The sequence below is a fragment of the Pan paniscus genome, chromosome 6, assembly GCF_029289425.2.
Source record: "Pan paniscus chromosome 6, NHGRI_mPanPan1-v2.0_pri, whole genome shotgun sequence".
Lineage (NCBI taxonomy): Eukaryota > Metazoa > Chordata > Mammalia > Primates > Hominidae > Pan > Pan paniscus.
This window is the reverse complement of record NC_073255.2, coordinates 107,641,703-107,664,568: the sequence shown is the minus strand read 5'-3', so window position 1 is coordinate 107,664,568 and position 22,866 is coordinate 107,641,703. Positions and strand designations below refer to the sequence as shown.

The following is a 22,866-nucleotide window of genomic DNA, read 5'->3' as shown; positions in this document are numbered from 1 at the left end:
AAAAAATGAGATCAGGCACATTCAGGGTGATCTGGCCATAGACAAAAATAAATTAAAAAAATTAAAAAGAATAAAAACACATGGGAAATACACAAAAATAATATTTTCAAATGGACAATGAAACCAGAGTAAATAATTAATTCAAATAACTATTGAATATAATATTCTTGCTCTATGCTTTTAATGGAATATATTCTGGGACACACAAAACTTCCCAATCACTATAAAGAATATTAGACTTTACTTAGTATGGTTGCTGTTAGTAGTGATATTGGTGTTGTATTTCTAAAAGCATTATTTATGTGTTTTAGGAAAAAGCAAATGTATAAAATAAAGATATTGTTAAACTTTTACTATGGGTAAAGGGAGATGCCAATATGCAGTGGTAAAAGGTGAAAATAATTTTATGTTATTGAAAAAAATATATATTCATACATATTCCTATATATTGCAGCAATTATAAATAAAATGCAATACTTCTATATACATAAAAATTCACCTATGTGTTGAATAATACACCCATAATATACGTCTATAGTTCAACTGTGTATTTGTGGGTATGTATGTGTGGTTTCCTAGATCTGTCCCTGAAAGTGTCTAGAAGCAATGACACCCTAGTGGCAATGAGCAGCTAGCAGTATAACATAGTGATACATCTAGATTTCTAAATATAATATCCTACCAAAAGGAATTTTGACTCCTTGGAAAAATAGCTGTTTTCACATCTGTGCAAAGGAAAGTACAAATTGAGCCTGCAACATCTTCTTGTAACAGAAAGCTTGAAGAAATACACAAGGATGGAGTAAGGCTAAAAGGATACAGGAGCCAGCTTGAAGCAGTCTAAATTTTGCAAAATTATGATGGTAATGAATTATAACACATGGAATAAATTTTTAAAAACATGACTCCATATTGATATTAAAGAAAAACAATAAATGAAAACTGGAGAGACAGAGAGAAAGGAAGACAGAGAAAGGTGAAAAACTCTTCTTTACAGAAGAATGCCAGCTAATTAAAATAGAAAAGATGATTCAATTAGGAAATCACCATTTTGTAACTCCCAATTTGATTCAAACATAATCAATTTGTTCACCTCACAAAATACTCCTTGATTACAAAGGGTAATTTTTCCTTTATGATGGAAACCTTAAAAAAGTAATCAAGCTTTTTATTGCCAGTAGGAACATAGCTTGAAATGAGGATTCTGATGTGATTCAATGATACACAATGTCACCAATATATCATTCTTGCTAGAAAACTTTGACCTGAATTTCAACACAAGATGAATCAATAATGTGAGCTTTCTGCAGGACAACTGACCTGAACTCTTGAAAGGATTCAGTGGCATAAAGAACAAAGGGAGTACAGGGAATTGTTCTAAATTTAAGGAGACAAATGAAAAATAAAAGTTAAATCCAAAGTATTTTGTAATATTGATTGGATTTCAGATGGAAAAAAATAAAGTATAAAGAACATTTTTGAAACAATACAGGCATTTCATTATAGATTTTTTCCTTGGATTATATTGCACTGAGGTTGATTTTCTTAGGTGTGATAATGGTTTTCTGGTTACATAGAAAATGTCATTGCTTTTCAGAGTTTATGCTTAAGTATTTGGGGCTTAAAAAGTCATGATGCCCATAGTCCACTTAAGGATGATTTGAAAAAATGAAAAGAACTCTCTCTTTCTCTCTCATGTTGTCTCTCTCTCTCTCTTTCTGTGTGTGTATACACACATTTGAATATGCTTCATATATATTATATATGTTTATATATAAAACACATATAAATATATATGTAATACATGTATACACATACATACCTATCGACACAAACGTGTGGGTATACACACAAACACACAGAGATAGAATGTGGGGGTGTGGTGTGATGTTAACAACTGGTCAAAAGTATATAGGAGTTCATTATTTTGTTCTTTGAACTTGTGAGTTTGAAATCTTTCAAAATAAAACAGCAAGTAAAACAACAACAACAAAAATTCCCTAATCAATTTCCACATTCTTCTTTTCTGTGTTATTGAAGTTTCTATAGCAAGATCATAACCCTGTCTTTGGTCATTTAAAAACTTATGTTCATGAAACTCTTGCCCTGTTAACAATATTGACTTCTACTGAATTTTACATTATGTCCTTGAAAGGTGATAAGTAATTTCCAGATGAAAGTTGTTAAAATGGTTTCTCATTGCAGTATTTAAAGCCTGAAAAGTGATATGAGATCAATAAAGTATGGCTTGTCATTCTCTACTTTTCTTCCATTCTGAATGTTACCTGAGGATACTGAAGAATTTGTATGATTAGTTATGGTGATAGAATCAGAGTCTAAAGTTGATATGGCTAATATGTCTTCATTACGTCTTCTAATATCCACTGGGGTGCTTTTTCAAATACTCTGAGTAACACCCTGGGATATTTTAAGTTTTAATATAATTCTCCTGTGGGAAAAATACAAATTTTCTTAAAACTCTACAATACTATTGTTTTCAAGTTGAGAATTATTACAGATAATACATTTCCTTATCTCCTCAATTGTATAAAATCACTTCTAATAAATTAAGAAAAGTTAATTTCTTAAAATAACAAAATCATTAAGCGAGAGTTTCTGCATTACATAAAAATGTACATGTGGAAACTATTAGATAAAGTGTGTGTGTTTTTTTTTAAAAAAAGAAATGCAATTCATAACAGCCAAGGTAATCAGAGATAGCTGATCTTAGCTAGTCTTGAGATTTTAATTATAACCAATTACATAGAAAAGAATAAAATCCTAAATATTTCATTTATTAAAATCTGAAATGAATTATTTTTGCTGGTACATTTCCAGATTCATATCCTTAATATTTCTTAATGTCATTATTACACTGCTCACTGAGAGGTAGAACTGTAGCATTTGAAAATAATTTGACTGACAAAAAACATCAACTGAATATTGGCATTGTTTGCTTTATATCTTTGGGGACTTGCTGCCAGCATCCAGCGTGGAAAGGTAGTTGGCCTTTCAGAGAATCCTCTAAGGAGCTTGCTCCCAGGTAAGAGAGAGACAAGCCTATTCTCTGAAAGATGTCCGATGAGTCTAATGACTCATGATGAAAATGTCTCTGAAACTTATGTCACCACTGGATTTTTAGTGATAGACATTCCATTATATGGTATGCCTGTGAAACGTAAGTATCCTTGTCAAAAAAAATAAGGAGAGCATACAATTATGCTAATTTGACAGGCCTCAGTAAAGATGCTTTGCCTCTCAATTTTATTTTTTTTCTTTCCACTTCTTTGGAAGCCACAGGATCTTGAGGTTTAGAAGTCACCATATTAAATTAGACTTAACTAGAAGAGGAATACAAACTACTGCTAAATTTTTCATGTTCAAATCTTTTCACACATCCATTGTATAGTTTAACAAAAATATTGCCATTTCATCTGATGTCAGGGGTTCGAGACCAGCCTGGCCAACATGGTGAAACCCCGTCTCTACTAAAAATACAAAAATTAGCCGGGCGCAGTGGTGGGCACCTGTAATCCCTATTACTAGGAAGACTGAGGCAGGAAAATCGCTTGAACCCGGGAGGCAGAGGTTGCAGTGAGCCGAGATCATGCCACTGCACTCCAGCCTGGATGACAGAGTGAAACCCTGCCTCAGAATAAATAAATAAATAAATAAATAAATAAATAGAAATAAAAATTAAAAAATTGCCTTTTTTTTTTTTTGCTAAAGAAGTATTTTGCTGTTTAAATAACTACTAACTTGATGGAACTTTGTATATAGTACAATCTGATACAAGAAAGAACAAAGACAAATGAAAGAAGTTCAAAGCCCGAACTCCTGTTTTTTACAGCATGGCTTACTTGGAAGTACAGAGAAAATGTAACTTTCGGCCATTATGTATTTTGCAGGTGCAAAATGTATAATTTGTTCACTATTGAGCACACTTAAAAAATGTTTTCCTTCCTCATTGCTGATCCCCCTGGCACATTTATATTGCAGTTCAAATTGTGTAGTCTTTAAAGACCACATTCATATCAAATTGTAGTTTTAGAAAAGGCTGAATATAGAGATTTTGTCTGTTGTGATAATCTCACATTAAACTAACAAAAATAATTATGTTGAATTGCATTTCTCACATTCTTTGAAGCTGTTGAAAATAGGTTACAATCAGAATCAAGAAGATTTGATTGCTTAAAATATTGCGTTTCTTCATTCAATGAATTTTTATTGCATCCACTGCATACCAGGCAGTATTCAAAACTGAGCCAAACCTAAAAGGGCAATGGAATAATTTTTCTCTGATATTAAATGTCATTTGTACTGTACTGAAGTGTACTTTTACAATGTATGTTTTCATTAAGAATGGAAAAAGAAACAACTTGCTGAAAAAGTAGAATGAAAATAATCACAGTTAATGTGTATCTACCACACCCTAAAAACCTAGGGTTTATAGAGTTGCTTTGTTCCTTTGGTTGATTTATTTATTTAAATAATCTGGTTTAGTCACGAAGCAGCTTGTTGACCTTGAGTAAATCATTCAACTTCCTTGACTTCAATTCCTTATATGTGAAATGAAATGTTTGCTAAGGTCCTTTTACCTGCATGCTTTTAAGATTTCTTTGGTTTCTTTTCTAGATTTGATGTTATTGTCTAACTCAAATCCTAATCATTCAAATAATATTGCTTCTGTAGGAATTATTAGCTTTTGTTTCAAAAACAAAATGCGTTCAATTTCATAAATTCACTGATACCTACACTGGGATGAAGGACATCACTGAATGTGATGAACAATTTCTTAATCTTCTAGGGAAGCATAGTGATTATATTGCCATCTTATTAGAGAGTTGTCATACAGTGACTTCTGAGTAATTTAATTTTTGCCAAATTAATTTTCATATGCCATGGTACCACTGGAAATGACATTCTCATTTAAAATGGGATAGAAACTTGTATAATTTACCTAGTCATTTGAGAATTTTTAACATAGAAATTGGGAAAGCTCAGCTTCTGAAACTCTGAGTGGGATAGTTCTAAATGTTTTCAAACTGTAACATTAAGAATGTTTTAAATACATAATTTTCCTTGGGTTTAACTAATTATGGCAGCTTAAGTATTTTCTGTATTTCAATTTTGCAGCAGACCCAAGACCTAATATTTCTACCAGTCACCATCAGTGATTAGAGGGTGTTTATAAATAAGTATTTGAATCTTCTGCTCTGTCTCAAAGTACAATCTAGGTCAAAGTGTAACCATGGTTCAGGAGCATCCTCCATCTTTATAGTTAGCCAATTTTCACATGAAAGAACTTTTATTGATCTATAAAACTAACAAAGGAATGATTTTGTAATTTAATTAAGTATCTTGAAGTAAATGCTCCTGAAGATGAAGTCGAATATCTCTATGCATGTAGCTTCCCAGCCAAGAGCAATTTACAAGATTGTAGGATCTGGGCCTCTTTGCCAGCACCATGATTCACTTGACTACCTAGGAGACTGTTAACAGCTTCTTAATGGCTCTACTAGCTGGCCAAATCATATACATTTAAGGTAAATGTAAACACACATACACATTACTTTTTCCTGTTAGTCACCTCATAAGATTTTTTTTTTTTTTTTTTTTGCAGATACTCTGTATATTTAGGTTTCCAAACCCTAGACTAAAGTTGAAAATAATTTTGCTCTCAAGAAATTATCTAAAAATACTTTATGCCTCCAGTGTGGGGAGCTGAAGAGCTGAAGAACAGAAGTCAAAGAGCGATTTTTTTCCCCTGTACTACTTTTTCCGCCTTTTATAGAAAAGTTCTATAAATTCAAATGTGGATGTATGAAAAATTAATTAGGAATGGCTGGATAATTTGGTTGTGGTGACTCATTCACCATAAATATATTGTCAGGTAATTCTGTTAAAAAGAGAGAACTAAAATGTTTTCATAGCCAAAAATGTAATTAAAGAAACGATCACTATTTTGTTCTTCTAGAAATCCATTTATTTCTCTTTAATATTCAGATTCTCACTGAAATCTGTGATATAATAACATTTTAGACTTTAAAAAACCTGATTCTCCTGACAATAAGAGAATGGTTTCCTGAATCAGTAGGATTCTGAATTGAAAGGCAAAAATGATATTCCTAAGGGCCATGTGTAGGAGAGAGGTCCACTGAAGCCTAATGCTTGAAGCAGGGGAGGGTGCTTTCATTTGAAATAGTTGAACTCCAGGAGCCACTGGGGTACATTGTTTTGCATAGACTATTCTCCTTACCATCATCTTGGGAAAAACTACCTCTTCCAGAGTTTTTGTGAGGTCCACAAAAGTACACGACAAACTCAAACACTTTGTCACCGGTTCTAATTTGGTCTTCCTGGATCCTAATTGATAGTTTGCTGTTTATGTTAAAGCTTACTTTTATTTACATAATTTTTTTGTTTACATTTTATTTTCGATGTGTACAATTCAGTGGCTTTTAGTATATTTACGAAGTTGTACAACCATCACTATTATCTAATCACAGAACATGTTCATTACCCCAAAAGGAAACTCCATATCCCTTAGTCATTTCCCATTCCCCTCTCACTCCAGCCCCTAGCAACCATTAATCTTTGTTGCCACTATAGATTTGACAATTCTGAAGTTTCATATAAATGAAATTTACATTTAGCATGATGTTTTCAAGGTTCAACCATATTTTAGTATGGAATCATTACTTCATGCCTATTTATGACCAAATGATATTCCACTCTTCAGATGTACCAAGTTTTGTTTATCCATTCATTAAGTGATGAACCTTTGGGTTGTTTCCACTTTGAGGATATTATGAATAATGCTGTTATGAACATTCATTTACAGGTTTTTTTTGGACTTATGTTTTCAGTTCTTTTAAGCATATACCTGGAAGTGGAACTGCTCTCAGTAGGTCATATGGTAATTCTATGTTTAACTTTTCAAGGATTGCCAAACTATTTTCCAGAGTGGCTTCACCACTTTACATTTACAGCAACAGTATATGAGGGCTTCAATTTCTCTATATTCTCAACAACTCTTATTGTTGGTGGTATCTCATTGTGATTTAAATAGCTTTATTGGGGAATAATCGATATACACAAAACTGCGCATATTTAATATTATGCAATTGATGAGTTTGGACATATGCACACATTTCTTGAAAGCATCCCAGCAATCAAGGTAATAGACATACCCATCACCTCTAACACTTTCTCATGGCCCCATCTTTTTGTGGTAAGAACACTTAATATCTACTTTCTTAACAAAATTTTACATTCACATTCCAATATTATTAGGTATGGGCACTAGGTTGGTACACAAATCTCTAGAACTTGCTTATCTTACAGAACTAAACTTTACACCTATTAAACAATTCCCCATTTGGCCCTCCCCCAAGCCCATGGCACACTAGTCTACTCTCAGCTTCTATGAGTTTGGCTATTGCAAATACCTCATGTAAGTGGAATCATGCAATACAGGCATACCTTGGGGATGTTTTGAGTTCAGTTTCAGACCACCACGATAAAGTGAATATTGCAATAAAGCAAGTCACATGAATTTTTGGGATTCCAGTGGATGCAAAAGCTATATTTACACTGTACTGTAGTGTATTAAGTGTGCAGTAGCATTATGTCTAAAAATATGTACCTTAATTTAAAATACTTTATTGCTAAAAGATGCTAATGATTATTTGAGTCTTCTGCAAGTCACAATTTTTTTTGCTGGTAGAGGATTTTGCCTCAATGTTAATGGCTGCTGACAAATTAGTGTGGTGGCTGCCAAAGGTTGGGGTGGCTGTGGCAATTTGTTAAAACAACAATGAAGTTTGCTGCATTGATAGACTCTTCCTTTCCTGACAGATTTCTCTGTAGCATGTGATACTATTTGATAGAGTTTAACCCAAAGTAGAACTTCTTTCAAAATTGGAGTCAATCCTTTCAAACCCTGCCACTACTTTATCAACTAAGTTTATATAATATTTTAAATCCTTTGTTGTCATTTTAACAATGTTCACAACATCTTCACCAGAAGTAGATTCTCCCTAAAGAAACCACTGTCTTTGCTCATCCATAAGAAGCACTCCTCATCTGTTAGGGTTTTTTTTTTTTTTTTTTTTTGAGACGGAGTCTTGCTCTGTTGCCCAGGCTGGAGTGCAGTGGCACGATCTCAGCTCACTGCAAGCTCCGCCTCCCGGGTTCACGCCATTCTACTGCCTCAGCCTCCCGAGTAGCTGGGACTACAGGCGCCCACCACAACGTCCAGCTAATTTTTTTGTATTTTTAGTAGAGACGGGGTTTCACCGTGTTAGCCAGGATGGTCTTGATGTCCTAACCTTGTGATCTGCCTGCCTCGGCCTCCCAAAGTGCTGGGATTACAGACCTGAGCCACCGCGCCCAGCTAGGGTTTTATCATGAGATTGGAGTAATTCAGTCACATCTTCAGACCCCACTTCTATTTCAAGTTCTCTTGCTATTTCTACCACATCTGCTGTGATTTCCTCTACTCAAGTTTTGAACCTATCCAAATTGGAATCAAGTTCCTGTTAATGTTGATATTTTGACTTCTCATGAATCGTGAATGTTCTTAATGATGAATAGTCATGTGTGTTGTCACTGCTCCAGTGACCAGCTTACCTTCTAGAATGGTGAATCCTTTCTAGAAGATTTTTAATTTACTTTACCCAGATCTGTTAGAGGAGTCACTATTTATGGCAGCTATAGACTTACGACTTGTATTTCTTAAAAAATACACCTTGAAAGTCAAAATGACTACTTGATTCATCAGAAAAGATGTTTTGTTAGAAGGGATGAAAACAACAATAATCTCCTCCTACATCTCCATTAGAGCTCTTGAGTGACCAGGTGCATTGTCAATGGGCAGTAATATTTAGGAAGCATCTTCTTCTGAGAAGTAGGTATCAATAGTGGACTTGAAATATTTAGTAAACCATGCTACAAACAGATGTGCTGTCATCTGACTTTGTTGTTCCATTTATAGAAAATAGACAGAGTAGATTTGGCATAATTATTAAGGCTCCTAGGATTTTTGGAATGATTATCCTCCACCTAAAGTCACCAACTGCATTAACCCACTAATAAGAAAGTCAGCCTGTCCTTTGAAGCTTTGAAGCCAGGCTCACTTCACTCTAACTAGATGGCATCTTCTTCCAGTATAAGACTTTTGTCTATGTTGAAAAATGTTTACTGTAGCCACCTTCATCAATTACCATAGCTAGATCTTCTGGATAACTTGCTGTAGCTTCTGCATCCTCACTTGCTGCTTCATCTTATACTTACATGTTACAGAGATAGCTTTTTTTCTTAAACCTTAGGAACCAACCTCTGCTAGCTTCCAAATTTTCTCCTACAGCTTCCTTACTTCTTTCAGTCTTCATAGAATTGAAGAAAGTTAGGTTCTTGCTCTGGATTAGGCTTTAGCCTAAGAGAATGTTTGTGGCTGGTTTGACTTCTATCCAAATCATTAAAATTTTCTACATATCTATTTTTCTTTCTTACCACTTGCATGTTCACTGGAGTAGTACTTTTAATTTATTTCAAGGACTTTCTCTTTGGATTCACAGCTTGGCTAGCTGTTTGGTGCAAGAGGCCTAGCTTTCAACCTGTCTCATCTTTGGACATGCCTTCCTTATTATGCTTAATCATCTCTAGCCTCTGTTTTAAAGTGAGAGATGTGTGACTCTTTCCTCCACTTCAGCACTTAGAGGCCATTGCAGGGTTATTAAGTGGCCTAATTTCAATATTGTGTCTCAGGGAATAGGAAAGACTGAAAAGAGGGAGAGAGATGGATTAATGGCTGGTTAGTGGAGCAGTGAGAACACACGCAACGTTTATTAAGTTCACCATCTTATTTGGGCACAGCTCATGGTGTCCTCAAACAATTACAATAGTAGCATCAAACATCGCTGGTCACAGATTACCATAACAGATATAATAATAATGAAGAAAAAGTTTGAAGTTTTGTAAGAATTAGTAAAACATGACCTAGAGGTATGAAATGAGCATATATTTGGAGAAATGGAGCTAACAGATTTGCTTGAAGTAGGGTTGCAACAAACCTTCAATTTGTAAAAAAAAAAAAAAAAAAAAAAAAAGCAATATTTGTGAAGTGAAAAAAAGTGAAGCACAAATAAAATGAGATATACCTGTATTTGTCCTTCGTGAAAGGCTTACTTCACTTAGTATAATGTCCTGTAGGTTCATCAAGTTGTTCCATATGACAGGATTTCCTTATTTTTTTAAGGCTGAATAATATTCTATTGTATGTTTATATCACATTTTCTTTACTTACCTGTCAATGGATGTTTTACATTGTTTCAATATTTTGGCTATTGCAAATGATGATGTAATAAATATGGGAGTGCAGATATCTTTTCAAGATTCTGATTTCAATTATTTTTAATTTATATCTAGAAGTGAAATTGCTGGATTATATGGTATATCTGGTTTGAATTTTTTGAAAAACCTCCATACAATTTTCCATATTGGCTGCTCTATTTTACACTACCACCAGCAATGTGCGAGGGGCCAATTTCACAACATCCTCACCAACACTTACTTTTTTCTTAAAAAAATAGTCATAATAACAAGTATGGGGTAGTATGTCATTATGGCTTTAATTTGCAATTCTCTGAAAATTGATTGGTGATGTTGATTACCTTTTCATATACCTGTTGGCCATTTGTATGTCTTCTTTGGAGAAATGTCTATCCGAGTTCTTTGTCCATTTATTAATCAGTTTATTTGTTTTGTGCTATTGAGCTATGAGAGTTTTATATATTTTGGATATTAACCCCTTTTCAGAAATATGGTTCGCAAAATATATTATGAAACCACTGTAATGAAAACAGTATGGTACTGGCATAAAGACGATATGTAGACAAATGGAACAGAATAGCTAGTTCAGAAATAGACCCACACATACATAGCCAACTATTCTGCAACAAGTGTGCTAAGAATACACGATTGGGATAGGATTGTTTTTTTCAACAAATGGTATTAGAAATACTGAATATCCACCTACAAAAGAGTAAAATTTGATCCTTATCTTACATTATACAAAAAAATTAACTTAAAATAAAGATTTGAATATAAGACCTGAAATTATAAAACCGCTAATAGAAAACATAGGGGAAAATCCTCTTGACATTGTCTTGGCAATAATTTCTTGGGTCTATACCAAAAGCACAGGCAATAAAAGCAAAAATAAGGAAGTGGGATTATATCAAACTTAAATGCTTTTGTACAGCAAAGGAAACAATACAGTGAAAAAGCAATGGAAGAAAATATTTACAAACCATATATCTGATAAGTGGTTAATACCTCGTTGTGATTTTTATTTGCATTTCCCTACTGACTAATGATGTTAAAGCATCTTTTCAGGTGCTTATTGGTCATTTGCATATTTTCTTTGGAAAAACCTCTATTCAAATCCTTTTCAAAAAAATCTCTATTCAAATCCCATTTTGTTTGAGTTATCTGTCTTTATTGTTGAGATGTAAGAGTTGTTAATATATCCTGGGTACTAGTTCCTTACCAGATATGTACTTTACAAATATCTATTCCCTTATATGGGCTGTCTTTTCACTTTCTTGATAGTGATGTTTGAATCACAAAATATTTTAATTTTATTGAAGCACAATTCACTTGTTTTTCTTTTGTTGCTTGTGATTTTGGTGTTATGTCTAAGAAATTGTTGACAAATCAAGGTCATGAAGATTTACCTACTTTCATTTGTGAGTTTTACAGTTTTAGAAGTTGCATGTAAGTCTACAATCTACTTTGAGTTCATTTTTGTTTATGGTGTGAGGGAGCTTTTCCAATTTTATTCTTTTATATATCAATATCCATTTGTCCCAGCACCATGTGTTAAAAAGACTCTTCTTTCTCTGTTGAATTGTCTTGGCACCCTTGTCAAAAATCAATCATAAACATAAGGATTTATTTTTGTACTCTCAATTCCATTCCATTCATCTCTATTTCTGTCTTTATGTCAATACCATATTGTTTTGATTGTTGTAGTTTTGTAGCTAGGTAACAAAATTGGGAAGGGTGAGTTCTCCAAATTTGTCCCCCCTTTTTTTTTTCAAATTGTTTTCCTTATTCTGGATTTTTCTAACTCCATATGAATTTTAGAATCAGCTTTTGGCCAGGTGCGGTGGCTCACGCCTATAATCCCAGCACTTTGGGAGGCCAAGGCGGGTGGATCATGAGGTCAAGAGATCGAGACCGTCCTGGCCAACATGGTGAAACCCCGTCTCTACTAAAAATACAAAAATTAGCTGGGTGGTTTGTAGTCCCAGCTACTCAGGAGGCTGAGGAAGTAGAATAGCTTGAACCTAGGAGGCAGAGGTTGCAGTGATTTTGATAAAAATTAGATTGAATCTGTAGATCAATTTGGGGATTATTAGTATCTTAACAATATTAAGTCTTCCAATTCACAAACACTAATAAATGATTGTTAATTTTTAAAAATTTTTTTCAATGTTTTATCATTTTCAATGTCCAAGTCTTACACTTCCTCGATTACTTATTTCTAAGAATTCTGTTATTTTTGATGCTATTATAAGTGCGATTGTTTATTGATTTCATTTTTAGATTGTTTATTGACAGTGCATCAAAATACAACTGATTTTTGAGAACCGACCTCATGTCCTTCAATGTTGTTGAAATTGTAGGCCAGGCGCAGTGGCTCATGCCTGTAATCCCAGTGCTTTGGGAGGATGAGGCAGGTGGATCACCTGAGGTCAGGGGTTCGAGACCAGCCTGGCCAACATGGTGAAACCCCCGTCTCTACTAAAAATACAAAATTAACCAGGCGTGGTGGTGGGCACCTGAAATCTCAGCTACCCGGGGGTTGAGGCAGGAGAATTGCTTGTATCCGGGAGGCGGAGGTTGCAGTGAGCTGAAATTGTGCCATTGCACACCAGCCTGGGCAATAGAGCAAGATTCCATCTCAAAAAAGATGTGTGTGTATATATGTGTGTATATGTATATATGTATATGAAATTGTTTATTCATTCTATTATAATGGGTTTTTGTGGGAATCTAAAGCTTTGAGTGTTATAATAGTTCCATCTCTTAGTTTTTCCCTATTCCTCAGCTGCCTTGTTTTCAAACAAACTCAATCTGCTTTATCTAATTTTGACTTTTCAGGTGTAAGAGTTAGATTGAATAATATGTTATACCTTACACTGTCCTCTCCTGATTTATTATCTCATTTTTATAGACAAGAGAAGTAACTATCATTTGCATGACCGTTTTCAGGGACACTGTTGGCAATACTGGAGAGTCCTGGTAATAGGTGGTGGTATGGGGCCCCAGTTATAAAGTCTGCAGCCTGATGGGAGCTTCCAGCCAAAACATTTTAATGAAGTTTTTGAGTCAGTCATGACTAGGGTGGCCATAAAATTTATCATCACACTGAAAATTTTGAGAGTTAATGAGGGAGGGGATGTGTGTTATGAATTATGATATCAATACAACAAGCAGAAACCCAGAGTATACTGGAGAAACTAGGATGTATCATCACCCTAGTCATAATGATTGGCAACAGATGGATTTCCAAATGCAAATGAGGCAAAATGGTAAAGGCAAACCAGGAGCAGCAAGTGTGGAACCAGAAGGTGACTATGGGAACAGAGGAAGGGAACAAGGGTTAAAAAGGGAAGATCAGAAAAGACACTCTATATTGATATGCTGGTTAAATGCATGGGTCCTGGAGCCAAATTACCTGGGGAAAAAAATACCCACTCTGCTACCTATTAGCTGTGTGAGTTTGAGAAAGTTGCTAGAACTTCTCAGTGCCTAGTCTACTCATCTATAAAATAGGCTTACTATTAACCTCATATCATAGAATTGTGATGAGGATCATATGAATTAATATACATGAAGATTTACAACACTTGCCATATAGTGTATGCTATATAAACATGATACAGTGTTTTAATGTCTGTAGTGATTAATTTTGTGTCTTGCAAAGGAGTATATCCTGAGGACTGAACACAGTCCAGAAGCTCACTGATAAGCAGAAGTTTGACAAATCCATCTTGTTGACTGTATTATAGCTGAGAGGAAGCTGTAGTGGATTTGCTATATAATGTTCCTCTTCAACATTAGTCTATACTGGGCCCCAATATTCTTTTTAAAAGAATTTCTCAGAAGCATTTTCTCAGTTTGTTTTCAAAATACATCCCTGGGGAGGTCTATAAAAGCTTCTCTGATCTTTGAAAGAGACATAAAATTAGTAGCATTCAACATGGAATTTGTAGCACAAACTCACCAGCTACCCAGAAACCAATTTGATGGAGTGATATGTTAGTTGATATTTCTAAAGTCTAATTTCAAACTTTTAAATGCTAACAAACACTAATAATCTTCTTCCTCTATCAGTAACAGAAATATTGTGAAATATTTTGGGGGACCACCTACAATTTAACGTTTTTTTCCAGGTAGGATAACTCTTTATAGGTAATATTCTATAAAAGTCAAATCCAGTATTGTTTTTGCTTAGTTTAAGCACTTCTTTTCCTTATAGAAAAATACTAAAAGATTTAAGATCAACTATTTGTCTAATTTGTCTTACTATTTTTCAAAGGTATATAAATTAAATATTTTTTCATTTTGTTTACTTTTTAAATTAATTCATATTATTTTACATATTTATATGATAGACATGATATTTTGTTACATACATAGAATGTGTAATGATCCAGTCAGGTATTTGGAGTATCCATCACATTGAGTATTTGCCATTTGCATGTGTTGGGAACAATTTGAATTCTCTCTTCTTGCTACTTTGAAATATATAACATGTTATTATTCTACCCTGCTTTTGAATGGCAGAAATTATACCTTTATCTAACAATATGTTAGTACTCATTAATCTACTTTTTTCATCTCCCATACCCTCCACTTCCTTTGAATCTATGGCGTTGATAGGGTAGTGCACTTTGGTTTTGATGCTAGATGAGTGTAGTAGTGTAGACTCTGTATAATCTCTTTGGCTGTAAATAGCATCAGTAGACTCTGAGGTTTGCTCAGTTGTTTAGGGTGCAATTATTAGTGGAGGCTATGGTACAGTTTTGCTGGATATTTGGATGCCAGGTAGACCAGGCTTCAGACCTTAGTGGTGGCTCCAGTGGACTGAGCTTGCCTGTTTGTGGGCCCCAGAATGGCTTAGGTAGCACTAGTGCTTGAGGGTCTTGGTGGGCTGATTCTTGGGACTCCAGGTGGCTTGCTCAGATCCCAGTATGGCAGGTGTGGGCTGGGAAGTGGGCAGGTTTTGGGGCCCTTGGGCATCCTATGTGGCATGGGCAGTGGCAGTGCCAGTGGCTAGACAACCCTGTGGTTCCTGAGTGGTGCAGGCTGGTGTTGGCAGTGGCTGCAATGGGCTGAGTGGCTGAGTCTCCAGGCCTGCATGTGGTGTATGCAGGTAGGTCCCAGCTGTGGTGGTAGTGGCTGGGTGGGTAGGCCCATGGAAGGAGTGTTCCAGTGCCAGCAATGGTGTACTGGGCTGAGTGAGTGTGGCCCCCTAGACTGTGTGCTTTGGCACAGTTGGAAGGGGTGAAGCTGTGCCAGGCAGGCTTGCCCTCAGCTTCCCTGATGATATGTATAGGTACTAGCCATGGTAGGCAGGGGTGGGGCAATCCTCAGGCCACCAGTGGAAGGCTAGGGTGGGAGACACCAGTGGCTAGGTTGTCGGGTGGGGAGCATGCATGTCACTTATACTTAATTCCTGGGAGCACTCATCCTTCAGCCTGGATGTGGTAGCCTGCAACTGTATGCACCTCAGCCCTGAAGTCAACAGTCAGATCTTCTTTTGAGTCTCAGTCCCAGCACTGCAGTGCCACAGAGTAGTCCTCAGTCTGTTGGGGGTGGGACTCTGAATGGCACCTTGCTCAGCCCTGGTGGTAGCCTTCACTTTGGTGACACTTCCACATGTATAGCAGCCCACACTTGCTCATGCCTAGGTCCTGGGGGCAGCAGCTGTCATTTCTCTGGGCCTTCCGCCCCAGCACTGCTGGGTTCCAAGACAGTGCTCAGTATACGGGTGCAGGGCTCTAGAATTGTGTTTCACTTGCACCTCTGTTCTAAAGAGAGTATCCCAGACCTCTGTTGCACCTCTGCCGCATGCGCGGCAGCCTATGGTACTCGTGCTTCAGCCCTTCGGGCAGCAGCCATTGCTTGTCTTGCACCTCAGCTGCAGCACCACTGGGCTCCAGGACAGTGTGCTATGTGTTAGGGGTGGAGTTCTAAAAGGGCACCTTGCTGTAGCTGCTAAGGTCTCAGGGAATGTGAGAGATCCAGCATGAGCTTTCACCATGGGGCAGAGCTGTGGTTGTATGATCTCTCTGTAGCTCCCTATGTTAGTTTCAGGGCCCAAGAGAGTCAAGGGGCTGTCCCATGAGCAGGATTGCAGGAGACCATGGTGGGAATGTGGACTGCTGAGGGTCTCTCACTTACACTTTCCCCTTATTAGCCTCTCTTGGCTCCCAGCAGATCCTGGCTGAGTAGGCTGCCTCAATTCCTTCTCCTTTCTTGCTTTAGATATTGCCTATCACTTTTCTGTTAAATTCCAGTATTCTGTCTTGGATGGGTTTTCCAAAGTGTGATTATCTACTTGCTATTTTTTGTGTGCGTGTGTGTGTGGAAGAAGTGAATACAAAATGCCCCTAGACTGCCATCTTGAAGCCTCCCCTGAGAGTTAAATATTTACTTGTATTGAGAATATTTACTTATATATAGAAACTGTACTTTTGATAGAATTAAACTTTTTCCCTACAATATTGAAGGTGTTAGCTATTAGAAAAACTTCATTGAAAAAATATTTTTAATTTATGCTAAGAAAAAAGCTTACTTTTTTCCTGTTTATTAATGTATTTAAGGTAACAATCAGAAGTTTGGGTCCTTTATTACTTCTTAGTCATAATGTGCTATGCACCCATTTGTAACTGTTGGGCTTTATGGTGAATCTGGATTCAAATATTAAGATGGGGTTTTGTCATACTCCAGTTGGTAATATATCTAAATTTATAAGACTTGAATATTGACCTAGGAACTAGGTCTGATTTTTTATGAGGATTCTTTTTATGATAGGAGGTAACTTTATACAACTGATAAGTTTTGCATTTAGTTCTTTGCTTTCTAGTTGGCTACTGCTATGCTTTACCTTATTTTAAAGAGAATTTTCAACTTGCATTGAACATAAAAATTTGAAGGTGATTGTTCCATTTAAAATGAGTATTTTTCCCACAAAGGAATTATCCTGGTCATTATCAGAGGAATAAGCATTCCTTGCTTCGAGATTCAACAAAAATTTATCTTATAAAATATAGAACTAGCTTAAAGGAGTATTGCCACTTCCATCTTAGAGAAGAGAGTCTTTGCCCTTTGAAAGACCTCCAGTGTGGTTTTACTGATTGTGCACATTTCAGCTGAGTAGCCATCCTTTGTCAGGAGAGAAAGAATAATTGGATATTTTATCTTATGGGGTTTGATAATAATTCCTCTTGCTCAAGTATGTTGAACTCTGGAAAGAGAGAGTTCAATTAAACAACTTTGGAGTCTTCTGAAATGGAAGGAACAAATATTCTAACTTTCTCCCTAGTACTTGTGCCTAGGGATATGAGCCAGGGTACATCCCATGTCCCTGACAAAGGCCCAGGGGCAGAGAGAGTAGCCGTGAGTTTCCAGAAATAAAATCCTTTTGAAGAAAAGAATATCTATGTTGGCAATTTAGGATCACTTGGGTTCATTAGGAAGCCTGATTTCAATCATTACTTATGCTTAAAATTTACAACTTATCTTTTAAAAATATTTGGATCATAGCACTCAATATTTTAAAGTAAATTCTAATTGGCCATTGAGCTAGGTTTACAATGTCTAAAATAGCTACCATAGTGCCCAAGCATATGTAAACACTAAAAGTTTTATCTTTTTATATGAAGTAATAAAGGCAAATTATAAAATTAAGACTATTAGACACCAGGAAGAGAAAAACTCCCCTATTGCTGTGGCAAGTTGTATTAGATGGTGTGCAGACAAACTAGGTGATAAAGACTCTCTCCTTAACCTACCTTTAGTCAGACTCCTCTGAACTTTCTTCTCAACTAGGCCTTATAGGGTGTCCATTTTCATCTTCACATTGCCCAGTTCTAGCAAGAATGTTGCTAAGTCATTTTATCAATAATTGCCTATCCTCAATATCTGATCAACATCCTCATTCCCCATGCTTAATATCTTATCACCCAGGCCTACCTTCAGCAAGAATCTTGTCAACTAGGTTTAGCCAAAAATACCCCTGGCCTGTGATATTTTCTCTTAGTAATTTTCTATCTGCTGATCCTCAGCCTGCTCCTTGACTATAAAGCCCCACTTGTCTTTGCTGTGTTTGGAATGGAGACTAGTTCTTTGCTGAAGTCTCCCTCACCCCATTGCAGTTGTTCCTGAATGCAGCCCTTAACTACTGTCCAGCTCTTGTTTCCTTTGACATAGGTAACCTTGAGAATAACTCAATACATGTTTGTCAAATATCATTTCATTATGTCTTTAATCCATAGAATTAAGTATTATTAGTAAGCCAATTTGAATCCTGCCTTGTGACGTTGTACTTACAGGGCTGTATTTGCTTTTGATAATGGTCATGGACCATGCATTAAGTATTAGGGAAGGAAGAAATGTGAAATTGAGAAAGAATATGAGAAAATTTAGTTCCTTGAATAAACACTGTTTGGAAATTGGTAAATAAGCCAATAGTTACTGCTTAAATCAAGTCATGACAAAGCATAGCAGCTTGGATGTGTTCCCTATCCATCTGCTTCCTGATAGCTGGGTATGACTCAAATCAAAGGCTTGGCTGTCCTCATAGCTGCCTCTGCCTTAGTACAGAACAAAAAATCCAAGGGAGGTCAATAACTGTCAGGAATTGTCCCAGCTCAAAACTGGGTAAAGAGATGCTCAAGAACCCTTCTCTTTCCATGTCTGATTATAGATCAGGATGTACAATGAAAGAGCAATGAAAATTCTCAGTACACAATAGTGATTGGCAAGTTAGCAGAGTTCAAAATCCAACTGTAGAATATTCTTGCCAAACCATATTTCCACTGGCTGTCATTATCAGGCCTTGATTCTTGGAGGTGGTTGGGTGGAGTCAGAGGAGCAAAGGCCTTGGGGCAGAGACCTGTGGTCCCCTCATAGCACCTCTGTTGCCCATTAACCAGAATATAATGCATATAATGTACTCCTCTGTGCTTCAGTTTTCTCATCTGCAGACAGTGTACTATGTGAAAGGTGCCCAGAACAGGGCCCTTTTATACACTCAGCAGATGTAATTGAGCCCTTAACTAATGTGCCACACATGAAGCTGGGCACTTTGATACTGTAGTGGAACTTAGAGTCTGGCTGGAAACAGGAAAAAAAAAGTAAAGGTGCAAATATCACAATCATTAGTTTTTAATAGCTATAAATTAAAAACACAGGGTCTTGAGATAAATGGCAACTATAAAGCCCTACGTCAAGTGGGATGATTAGATTAGCCATCCTTTAAGTCGAGACCTAACAGATTAGAAACAGCTTTTCACCTTTAACCTCTGCCTTTAGCCCCTTAAAAAATTGGTGTCCTTTACCAGGAAAACAGAATCTTCAAGGTCTGAGAGTATGTCAAAAAGTGAGGGTGTTAGGGTCGGATTAGGTGTGACCCTGTATGAAAAGGAGTTTGGATTTTTATGAAAATTAGGTGGAGAATGAATTGACACATGGTTAGCATCAAATATATGGTAACTATTATTATTGTTATTAATATTATTATTCCAATCTGATTTTATGTGTTCTCAGTCATCTTTTACAGAATAAAAAGAGGGAAACAAGTACATTGTAGGTAACACACACACACACACACACACACACACACGAATGAAATTTCATCAAACAACAATAGTCCCATTAATGTTTTTGGCAACAATTTAGTTAGTCAGCTGTTTTCTTCAATTAAAACTCAAAATGGTATGTAACAAAATAATGCCTCCATAGAGGTTATTTAAATTTTATTACACAGTTACCAGCATTTCATCTACTTCTTTAAGATAAAGGGGCCCTTTTAAAATGTTGCTTACATCTACTTAGGGAAATGCAATGGTTATTGAAGTTGAAGTACAATTAGGTCAGTCTCTCTATAGATAATACATATAACTAAAAGTCTCCAGGCCTAACGCAAAAAAATACATATATTCATAATATGACAATTATCAAAATTAGGCCTAAAGATTAAGGTAAGAACATGTGAAGCATTCAATGGAACGGTCAGGATATTAGAAAAAGTAGATGTGTGTATATATGTATACACCTACATACATATACATTTATACATACATATATACACATATATGTGATATGTATATGTAATATATGTAGTACATATATGTGTGTTATGTGTATATATGTATATGTGTGTATGCGTATGTATATATGTGTGTATATGTATGTATGTATATGTGTATATATGTAAACATTTCCAGAACACAGCCTAAGGAAGTTGCTAACCCATCATTTTCCTGTCCAAATTTTTATTGGTTACATATATATCTGTGGCTCTCAACCTTCAATACAGAAGTAGAAGAAATATTATGTTTTATAAGGATAACTTCATTACTTTTCTCTGTTTCAATCAGCTGATTTAAAATGAAATGTAGCAGAAATACTTTTATTCTAAGCTCTTTGTGAGTTCTCTGTAAAATTGGTTTTTGTGTGTGTGTTGGAGGGGACAAAGTGGGGAAAGGGAGGGACAAGAGAATGTACCAGGGAGATAATTGTGATGTAAATGAGATAACAAAGTCTCGTAAAATGTACCTGTCCATACGCAGCTCCCTGAGTAACAAAACCTTTCAAGAAACTTTCTAGAGGAGGACTGTAGGAATAATGAAAAATTTTGAATAGTTACAAAAAATCCCAGCAAGTAGTTTTGGCTTTCTGAAGGTCTGTGAGTTGCCCATATTGATTTCCATGTATCGAACAGTTAATAAGAAAAAAATATTAGCAGGACATGGAGGACTACATAGTCAAGACAATAGGAAACTACATCCAAGGATCTCGATCAGTGCCCCAGGATTAGAAAATGTCCTAAAGACTTAAACTCAAAAAAGACATTGTTATTTTTCTTTTTAAGATCCATTTATGGCCAATGTATTATAAAATTTTGCCTTTTCTGTATTGTTTCATTCTCAAGGACTTGACTTTGTGATCAGGGTCATATAATGGAAATTTGCAAAACTTGGCATCATGCTGCTGTAAGAATGTAAAAAAAATTGCTTTACTGTAGCAATCTATCAGGAAAATTTATTCACATTTGATTCTCCTGTAGTATTTAGGGACCTTGGGAATTTAAGTGTGACTCTTTTGTTAATCACTAGTGTCTCCTTGGCTTTGTTTCTTTAGTCCACTCTTAATGGGTTGATGATGAGGAGTCCCTAAGCAAAATACACACTGAGCCAGAATATGCTTCTGACATGTAGAGCTTTCAAATGAAGGATCACTTTCACCAAAGATTCCTAAATGGAAAACTGCAGTGATAAAATTGCAGACAGTGACGTTTCTAAAACCCAAATCTGATTATGTTATTTCCCTACTTAAAAGCTATTGGGAGCTCCTCACTGCATTTTGAATGATGTCCAGATTCCTTAAGATAGTTTATAAGGCCTTGCATGCCCTCTGCTTCTTTTCCAACTCATCTCTTATCATTCAATCCTAGAACTCTTCCTCTCAGAAACAACAACTGTCCTGCTCTTCTTGTACACATTGGCCTCACCCCTCCAAGCTACTGTATGTTTGCTATGCAGAGTCCTCTTTTCCCTTCTTCATGCCTGGATCAGCCCTACCTTTGTCCAGTCACATGTTTCTTCCTACATGATGCTTTCCTTGATTCTCCAGGATGAGATAGGCATGTTTCCTATTTGCTTTAAGGCCTGGTATTTTCCACATCCCAACACTTTTTATACTGCATTGCACATAGCTCTTTATTGCTCTGTGACCTGTTAACTCTAATGGGGTGGGGATTCTGTCTCTTTCATTCACTTTGGTATCACTATGTCTGGCACAGATTAGTGCCCTGTGAATGTTGTTTGAATGAGTGAATACATAAATGATCCATCCTTGTGAAATTTTACCAAGTTTAAAATATATATACTTGTGCTTGCCTTGGTAGCGCATATACTAAAGCTGGAATGATACAGAGAAGTTTAGCATGGCCCCTGAACAAGGATGACATTCAAATTCGTGAAGCATTCCATTTTTTAAATAAATTCTGGAGATCTATTGTATAGCATGGTAACTATAATTAGCGTTAATGTATTAATTATATACTTGAAAATTGGTAAAAGAGTAGATCTTAAGTGGTCTCACTGCAAAAAAATTGATAAGTATGAGAGAAAATGAATATGTTAATTCACTTATTTTAATCATTTCACAATGTATACATGTAAATCAAAATATCACTTTGTATATGTAAATATATATAATCTTTATTTGTCAATTATAACTCTGTAAAGCTGTGGGGGAGGGGAAGGAAAAAACAAATAACATGGCAAAAATATAAATATATATAATACACACACACTTATACTTAAAATATAAGGCAATCTGTTAATTATTTCCTTTATTTCCTTTTCCTAACATTTTTAACCTCAGCTTATCTATCAACAACTTGCTGTTTGTCATTCAGAGACATGGTTAGAATGTCCTAATTTTAATTTGTACAATTTTCCTTCTGAGTATGAATTCTCGTTAGTCAATAGATGTGTCTTTCTTGGCTTTACCAAATTTCTTGAAATGATGTCATTTGCAAGCTTCATTTTTCAC

General features: G+C 35.8%; 1 non-coding gene across 1 annotated transcript; it reads left to right on the top strand.

Annotated features, from left to right (window-relative positions):
- The first annotated feature begins 22,197 nt into the window (after positions 1-22,197).
- On the top strand, positions 22,198-22,304 carry LOC112440649 (U6 spliceosomal RNA). The gene has a single exon (XR_003028658.1). It is a non-coding gene; the product is annotated as a U6 spliceosomal RNA (small nuclear RNA).
- The last annotated feature ends 562 nt before the right edge of the window (positions 22,305-22,866 follow it).